This window comes from Spodoptera frugiperda, chromosome 2 (assembly GCF_023101765.2).
Source record: "Spodoptera frugiperda isolate SF20-4 chromosome 2, AGI-APGP_CSIRO_Sfru_2.0, whole genome shotgun sequence".
Classification (NCBI taxonomy): domain Eukaryota; kingdom Metazoa; phylum Arthropoda; class Insecta; order Lepidoptera; family Noctuidae; genus Spodoptera; species Spodoptera frugiperda.
In genome coordinates this window covers 6047404-6057148 of record NC_064213.1, presented here as the reverse complement: position 1 = coordinate 6057148, position 9745 = coordinate 6047404, and the positions used below count along the sequence as shown (strand labels likewise).

The window sequence follows — 9745 nt, the reverse complement described above, 5'->3', positions numbered from 1 at the left end:
TGCCCTCTCCTCCTCTGGTGGATTTGTTTTTTTATATAACTCCATAAAGTTCCCACGAGTATGGGGGAAATATCCAGTCCACCCAGGCAGTGCCCCCTGTACCTGGGTAAGTGTATATTTGTATCCCAACTAGAGGGTCCACCGGTCCCCTAGCTGGGGGTGCGCTCGAGACTGACACTACTCCTCAGCCACGCATACCCTCGCCGCGCACCAGAACTTGGTATTAGAGGAATTTTTTATAGAGGTTATCTTCCTCGCGGTCCGGGCGGCCAAGCCAAGACCCTCGTTCCGTTCAGAGTCATAAAACATGACCATGACCTCTTCACGGATTACGATATCAACGGTTGCAATCGAGGACAACTTGTGCCCCGATGCTGCTCGTTGGCAGGGTAAGTGCACAACGAGCACCGTCCTTGCCTCTCCGCCACGCTCTCTGCTAGGTTCAGAGAGACGGGCGGAAAGACGTTCTCTCGGAGGCGCAGGCCATGTGTCAGCACAAAGCCTGCCTCCTTCGGAACCCATCTCGGGTTCTTCCGCTCCGTCCAGAAGTTCGCTACAGGCAATAGCCACTCCAACCCTATCACCCCCGTTAGGGGGACTATTACCTGTACCCAGGGTGCACCACGGGGAGGTCTTCTGGCACCGCACCCCAAATAGAGCAACTGCCATCTGCTGTCTACAACCTTTTAAGTGATTTAAAATAGAATGTTCTATTTTTTACCAGACCTTCGGTTTTCTATAGCCGAACGACTACTTAGCCATATAACAATATATTTTTATTAAGATTTCTAGAGAGAAGACTGCAAGGTTGACGCGGTAGCTGGGCAACTGGCTACCGTGGAACATGTAGCAGGTTCGATTCCCGCACAGAACAACTCTTTATGTGATCCACAAATGATAGTTTCGGGTTTGGGTGTGATGTTTATGTGAACCTATAATTATATACATATTTGTGAACGCACCCACGATACACGAGAAAATTCTAGAAAGAGGCAACGTATTTAAAACAAAAATAAAAGGTACAAATATTCTCCATTAAGCGCCCCATTATTAAACAACACTACACTCATAAATAAAACCATCCACTTAAATACCAAAAACACTACATAAATAACGTAACCATACTTATAAATAAGTAAGTACCTGTGCGTAAAGAAAAACGTTTCTACGTACATTGACGAATGTACGAACGTTTCCGAAGATAGCAAGAAACCTCACTTATTGATGAACCCATATTTATTAGTGGTGAACCGATGTGTGTGAATGAACTTGCGTTGCTAGGCAACCAATGTATTGATGTTCGCTTTTTGTTGCAATTTTAATAATGGCTGACTTTCTTTGAAAATGGAAGGTCAATGACAGATCGAGACTATTTTGTTGCTTGGTAAGTATATGAATTTGTATTGCTCATTTATAAATGCGAATAAATTCGTATTTATTGCTACATTTTTGCTGTTGCCAAATAAAGTAATCTACTGCGTTGGTCAAGTAGTCGTAAGTTGTACTGCCGAGTGACGTCGAGTTCGTCTCCAGGGTCGTAATTTTTCTCTTAAGGTACCTATGTATCTCAATTGTATATAATTATATAATACTAGCTGACCCAGCGAACTTCGTACCGCTTTCGCGTAGCAATGATGCTCTACTTTATTTTGTATAGCTGAGTTATGTATGAGTCCCTATTCAATTTGAATTGGAATCTATAAATATCCTCCATATAAAAATGAATCCATTATTTTCTGATCTCACTATACCTGAAAAGGAAAGTCCTTTTAACTAATTAAAAAAAAAAACAAAATATATTTTCATAATAGTGTTTATTTCATAGGATTCAATCATTTCACTGTCCTGCAGGCGCCTTATCGGCTCTGAGGACAATTTTGTGATTATCTGATGGCACGCGGTCTAATGCATTTGTGAATGTCTAATGCATTGGTCTAATGCAACTAATTCATTGTGTAGAAGGAAAAATGTTTGAAGTTGTTCATCACAATGGATCTTTTTACTGAGTTGATGTGTGCGCAACGCTGATCGACTTCTCTTGCTGAATTGTCCATAAAATATATTTGCAAAAATGTATAGTCTTCAACAGGCACTGGCAATAAGGAACCTGTTTGATGATATATTTGAATCCCTGAATCTGCAAGAATATAAATATGTATACAGGCAATTGTATAGCAAATTGTACCACCATGTGACTCGCAAAATACTGCCACAATACTTTACATCATTTCAAATTAAAACTACTTTTAACCTCGACATTAAACAGCCTTCCACGGCAGTTTTAGGTAGTAGGCTTTACCAAGAACATCTTGCTCATGCCACTATAAAATACAACATGTTATAAATGTTGCTGATTAAGTCTTCGGATTATAGACTATTATTATGTATTTGATTTATTGTTTACAAAATAAACACATCACTGACTCGACATATTCTGTACCAGCTACATGGTTTTAAAACTAAAAAAAAACGTTTGCCATTATACTTACTTGCTAAAAGTAGGCAAAAAATTGTCTCGTATAACTTTTGTTGCCCCAAATGATGTCATTTGAAAGCAATTATTGTACTGCTGGATATGAGTCAAAAAATGAACCAATGAATGTAGTGGCTCTGGTGGCGGTACCAATGGCGTCAATTTGACTTGGCCGCTGGCGCAACACAATCCAGAGGCTTCATTTTTTAATTTCAATCCCAATGTGGACACACAATGTTCATTAGTCCAATAGCAACAATTTGCTCTGAACTGTAATCAATTGCCACATTATAACTGAATGCAGCTTTGTGGGGATTAAACACAACATTTCTATCTTGATATCGATTCAGTTCAAGTTCATTTCGCGCTTCGCGATGCTCATCAGTTTGATTTGCTCTTATATTTCTTTGACTTGCCGTATTTCGAGTTCTGCCTAAGCTTGTACGTCTGGTTGGTAGCATTGTTAAAAACGAAATTCCAACTGAAAATAAAAAGCTCTCATACATTTTCTGCATACCAAATTGTAGTATTGTGTAGTCACCAAAAGTTACTAAAAATCAATATGAAGATGTGAACTTACCTTGATTAACAAACACTTATTAGCAAATAAAAATCTTCTTAGTCTTTAAAACTCGAAGAAATATTAAGATAATCTCTCAGAAATATTGAAAAATATACATTTAATTTTGCATATTTTAAAAAACGCGCAATACGAATGTCAATGTCATTCACACCAATAGACTATATTGCAAGAGCATCGTTTGTTCGAAAACGTGAATAGAAACTTTAATTTACACAAAATAAATTATTACACACGCGTAACTGTTGATAATTTGTAATTATTTCTGAACGCACGCATAATTAATATTTGAGGAATTTCTATTAATGCTTAATGCACTTTTCAACATTTTCAATAGATTAAAAAAAATACAGACAATTGTTTATTCACCCTTTTCATAGTTTATGCATACATAAATGTCAATCATTATTTACAGAATTTGAATTTAGAAACAACAAATATTTGACATGTACAAATGAAAATTTATCGAATCTAGCTTTTGCCCGCGACTTCGTCCGCGTAGTGGTGTTAGTGGTCAAAATGCTGCCGTATGTCATCTAAAATGTGAATTACTTGAGAATATGTTACTGTTAGCATTTTTAAAGATATGTATTCCTAAGAACCCACGACCGCCGATTCATCATTTTATAATCATGATGAAAAGTAGCCAAGGTTATCTATATTATTATCCTTTAATTTCCTATATATTGCCTATCAATAAAAAAATACATTGTTTCGTTGTTATATTCCAAAAAAAAAACATTCGTGCAAGCGTAACCTCAACACAAACAGGATTACTTTCGCATTCATAACATTAGTATGGTAGTAGGGATATTGGCGATTTGAATAAGTATATGTGTATTTAAATAAGAATCGAACGCGAGTGAAGCCACAGGCAACGTATTAACGAAAATGACGAATTTTCAAGCAAACATTAATCTTCTCTATCAAACATACTACGCCTTCTACCCTTTTTATTAAAAAGTAGCCTATGTTCTTTCGCTCCTCATTAAGTGTCTAAATACAAAATTTCACTGTTACAGCTTTAAAAATGACGAATTTCCATATGACCATTCATCCCCTATTTTTACCCACTCTCCCCTATTTTTTTGCAATAAAAAGTAGACCATGTTCTTTCGTTCCTCATTAAGTATCTAAATACAAAGTTTTACTGTTACAGCTTTTAAAATGACAAATTTCCATAAGACCATTTATCCCTTATTTTTACCCATTCTCCGCTATTTTTTTGCAATAAAAAGTATCAAGGTCTATTCTATCTCAGTACTAAATTCCATCAAAATCAGTTCACTGGTTTAGGCTTGAAAGTGTAATTACAGACAGACAGAGTTACTTTCGCATTTATAATATTAGTAGGGATTCTGTGCTCCAAGTCTCCAACGCACACTTATTCAATAGCATTTGTTTTTTAGTATCCAATAGCATTTATCCAACAATGAACTTTATCCAATAGCAATAAAGCTCAAATTGACTCTACGTATTAGTTAGAAAACGTTTGTATGGGATAAAGGAAAGGGCAGTTTTTAGGGTTTTTCCGTCAATTATTTGATATTTTCTCACCTTTTAAACCTTCCCTGGACTTCTACAAATAATTCAAGACCAAAATTTGCCAAATCGGTCCAGCCGTTCTCGAGTTTTAGCGAGACAAAGGAACAGCAATTGATTTTTATATATATAGATTATGTTGTCCTTTATGTTATATGTGTCTACATAACTACTAAATAAATAAAATAAATACCTTTTCAGAAATCAAAAGATGCAACATCATGTATAATGAACAAACTACGTGTACTTAAGGTTAATATATTTACTTTTATGTAAGAAATTACTATATTTTCATGCAATGTTCCAAGAAACAGTCCTTGAGCAACAAACTTGACGTTTTCTCTGCCAACTTTACTTTTGCAGCTCGATTTCACTCAAGTTCCCTTTTGAAGCTACTTCACCTTTTAAAAAGGATTTTGTTCCGATGCAAAAATATAAATTTCATTTAAAATTAATGTTGTAAAGGCAGCATATTATTATGTTATGCACATGATGTAAAGTGCATTATTACATATATAACTTACTAGTAAAATTTAGAAAATAATAAAATAATAAACTGAACATAGATTCCAGACTAGGTGATACAGGCCTGCGTACGTACCAGACCCGTGCGTCAAAGAGCCATTTGACCACCACAGATGGGGCCCAGTAGGACTGATGCTGACCCGGAGCTGCGGACTGTCTAGCGGGTTACCGGAGCTCCGGCTCGAAAAGCAGGAATAGAAACGGGGTGTTTTTAGTTAGTATGAGTCTGATACTTCCTCTCGCCTCGCTCATGGCGGGAGAAGTCATTTGATGATTATCTTCCCTTAAAAGAAAAGGTAGATCTCATGAATAGGAAGTTAATATTTCTATTTGAACCAAAATACGAAACCCGGCCTTTTTATTTTTAGACAAATTGTTCAATAGTAACTTAGTGGACATTTCACCAGTACCTTCTAAGATTTAAAATTCAAATGTTCAAACATTATTCTTTACAATTCATTTTGAAAATACAGTATCATTTCTAGAACTCAAGGCTAAAACTTATTGTGGTAGCAGGCGTGTATTTTGCTCTCTAATTTCAGCTGACGCGTAAATCTCAGGCGCTGAGCCTCATATCGACGTACATAAGTGTTATGAACGCAAATATCATAATAAAATCTGACTAGACTCATAAACGTGGTGTTCCTTGTTATATTACGTAGAAGTTTATGATTTTCTGTGTTAGTATAGAGGCTAGAATTGTCCTCAATGTAACGTCTCAGGTACGTAAGTATTATATATTTTGCCTCTAAGAAAACTTGTATTATGATATGTGTTGTAAAACATGGAAAGCTAGGCAACGCGAACGCCTGGATTAATTTATAAAAATTAATAAATAAAAATAACAATATTTTATTTTCGGACAACGAAAGCCTATAGCCCAATTATTTTTAAATAAATATATTTATAAAGAAAAAAATTGTGGAATATAATAATTAGAACATCTATCTTCTCAAAAAATACTGAACACATATATACATATAGATATGTAACAGTCTTACCCACACCTTCTTATACTTATATATAATTCTGATGTTTAGTTATAAGATGTTAGAAATTTTCGTCAGAAAAAAAATCATATATTTCTCCACACAACTTTAATAACTTTCTTTCTTACGCAATCCATTTATATGGACTAAACTACCTCCCACACACATACGAACAAATTACAATAATTTATACGATATCAAGCCTTGATCCGCATAATCTTATAACATTATTACTTATACTGTATTAATGAGTAAGACAGAAGAAAATATCGTACAGACAGACAAATCCTACGGTTATATTATTATCATATTATTTAGATTTGTATATAGAGAAATTATTCAGACGTGGTTAGTATAATGTTCTTGCGTAAGCTGGCTGGATCGTAATGTGGGATCGTTTTAATGGAATATTTTTAATTAGCTATAAACACGGCTCTCGTGTTTTTTCTCTGCGTGTAGAACATTGAGCTGTGAAAGGCAGTGGAGTGTTTTGAATTTACATGGGCTTGCGTTTAAGGGTGACGGTGTATCGTGAATAAGATTTTTATTTACTTGTGGTTTTATGGAATATAAAAGTGTTTTAGTTTTGGAAAATTACTATTACTGGGCCTTTTTCGGTTTTTGTCTGGAATTGTGCCCAGTGTATTGCAGTAGGCTCACCCCTATTACACCCCACTTTTCACCATTTATGTTATAAGTCTCATATAACATTGTAAAATATAACGTGACGTAATGTGCACTTCTGCCTACCCCTTCAGGAAAAAAGCGTGACGTTGGTTAGTTTTATAAAAACGTTTTTCATTAGTGGTTATTTCTGTTTTTTCTCGCAAAATTATTTTTTCTTATTGTATTCCAATATCTAGTTGTACAAAGGCGGAAGGTGTTCCTTATCTATTTAGAAGATTAATTAATTTAACAATCCACAGCAGTACCTACTACTCGCATTGCAGCATAGAGCATAATACTTATATATGTATAACAGACCCACTTTTGTCCTCTAGATCAACTAGAAAAATTTTCTAATAAAGCAACAACAATTATCATTCCTAAGTTCCCTATTCAAGTACGTAAAAGAGCAATTCTCCTAACTATTCCCCTTCAGTGTGTGTTGGAAAAGAAATATGACGCAATTTTGGTAATGCTTAGTTGTTGAGCCACAAGGGAATGAAAAATTCAGGGGGCCGGCGTACATTACCGTACCACATTGCTAAGAGCATTTGTTCCCTTACCAAATTTGAGGCGAGGAATATTTTTCGAAAGAGTATAAGTAATGTTATTCACTCGTACGCTTTGTTGGCGCTGTCGTCGCTTTAGGGCCCAGGTGTTTAGTTCTGCATTTACAAATAAAAATATATTACTCACGTTTGTACTGAAGCGTTCGGAAATAACTTCAGTGTATTAGATTCTTTTTCTTATTGTTGTTTGGTTGGGAATCGTGTGCCTCCGTCATTTCCGTTGTCAAAAGTGTTAGACGTGATTGTGTATGGTTTTGTTGTGATGTGATTTTTTGTGTGTAAGATGGGTAGTGGTTGTTTGTTATTGTATTGACTGCTTTATCTTGGTTGGCTTACTTGTAAGGATTACTTTTTTAGTTTACTAAGGAATTACCTAATATATTAATTGTTAGATTTAATTTCTGTATAGCCACTATTTAGTTTGTTTCTGGGCACCTGTCGATGGTTTGTAAACTGCCTCCTTAAACTTTATAGTTTCTGTTTCTGACTTAATATAAAAAGTCACAGTTTACTCACGTACATTAATGGAGAAAACCTTTTCTACTAGTTTCGAGCCACAGAGGGACTCTTCATTATGAGCAGAGTCCACAAGCACGACGACTTAAAACATGTAAAACTTTTTTCCATTAATGTACGTGACGGAACCGTGATTTTTAGTTAATTTGGTATGACCCACGACAATAAGTAATTATAAAAATGTACTCTCTAGTTTATGTTGTCTTTCTAGTACTCTATCGTTTACTAAAAAGTTAAATTTCCAAGACGAAACAAGCAACCAATGTCTAATAATCTCAGTACAACATTTCACAAAAGAAAGACATCCCCAAATAATACTGAGTATAACTATCAATACGGTGTAGATAAATGGCATGTGGTAAGCAGAACACACTTGAATAGGTTTCATAGATAAGATTATGTTTCATTCACCACCATAAGCTATACTATGGGACCCCTTGTTACCTATAAATGGTGGTGAGAGGAGGGCTGAGCTTGCAAAACCTGATTGTAATAATGTTGAGCCCATCTTACATCCCTCAATCTATTGCTTGCGATATTAAGAGATGAGTTGCAGAAAAAAATCTGTGTTAACAGTTAACATGGGTAGTAACGATTTTTTAGAAAAAAAAACTGTATTTTTTTCCAGCGGACGTGAGAAGTTGGTCTAATTGTTTTAATTTTTTTTACATTGCCCTACACTATGACTTTCTCCTGTATCGTGGGTGCGTTTGCAACCATACAGATTCACACAAGAACCGAAAGAACAATTTGTGGTTCACACATCGAGCATGAATCGAATCCAGTACACATTGCGCGGCAGCCAGTTGCTCTGCCATTGCGTCAACCGTGATGTTTAAAAAAGCTATGTTTAGTTTTGCTCTGAGATAAATAACTAGTGTTCAAAAAGAGGCAATGTGACAAGTCGTGTCTCATGTCATCAACATGTCATAAGTTTTTACAATACCCACACAACGTAAATGACTGTAAATAAACAACAATACATCTGAACCATTAACTTGAAGTATCCCTATTTACAAAAGATACTTTTTTTACTAAACATCTAAGAGCAGACTCAATCATATTGATGGTCCACACACCCTTTCCCAACAACATCTCAATTAATCTCACAGCAGGCATGCAAAGAAGAATTACAAAACTATTGTACTCTAACAAATTACTTTTCATGCGGTACTTTATTACTGTGCAACATCTGGACGTTCCCCCACTAATACACTAATACGCGCACCATAGTGTTATTTATGACACATTCTGAATAGTGGAGTCGATGCAAAACTAATACATTTAGTACTAGGGGAGGCAAGCATCGGAAAATGTGACGTCACAAAGTGCATTATGGCAATACGGAAATCTGTTGAGATGTGTATTATTAAATTTACACTCGGCTCTTTTACGGGCAGATTTTTGGAGGGTTCCCGTTTCTCTTTGATGGGAATTGAGGAAATAAAATATAAAACGATGCCGGGGAGCACGTTTATAGATAGATAAAGAGTTTGTTTTAATTTCGACGGTGTTGTGTGTATTTGCGTCGTTTAGTGATGTTGGTTTTGAAATTTTTGAAGTAAATAATTATTATGGGTCTTGCTTCCTCGAAATTTACTTGGGATTTGAAACTTTTTGTATGGGTCGTAAGTACCTTTTATTTTTGAAAATCGTGAAGGAGACTTTATTTTTGAAACGAGAGTGTGGATGACTTTTATTACTTAAAATAAACAAACAATCATAAAAACTTTTAATATAAACGAGTTATGACACAGACCAAAGAGACATAATTATCATTCGTGGTGCATCTACTTAAGGGAGCAGCTATAAACTAACGTTTTAATAATCTTGGTCTCATTTTTTTTTAACTGGAAGCTATTAGCAATGTTCGTCTTCTGATGAT

At 35.3% G+C, this 9745-nt stretch overlaps 1 long non-coding RNA gene across 1 annotated transcript; it reads right to left on the bottom strand.

The window, feature by feature from the left end:
- Window positions 1-1583: 1583 nt before the first annotated feature.
- LOC126911939 (uncharacterized) lies at window positions 1584-4730 on the bottom strand. Its single transcript, XR_007706438.1, has 3 exons — window positions 3054-4730; window positions 2490-2954; window positions 1584-2137 (listed from the first exon to the last, which is right to left on the bottom strand). It is a non-coding gene; the product is annotated as an uncharacterized LOC126911939 (long non-coding RNA).
- Between the last annotated feature and the right edge of the window lie 5015 nt (window positions 4731-9745).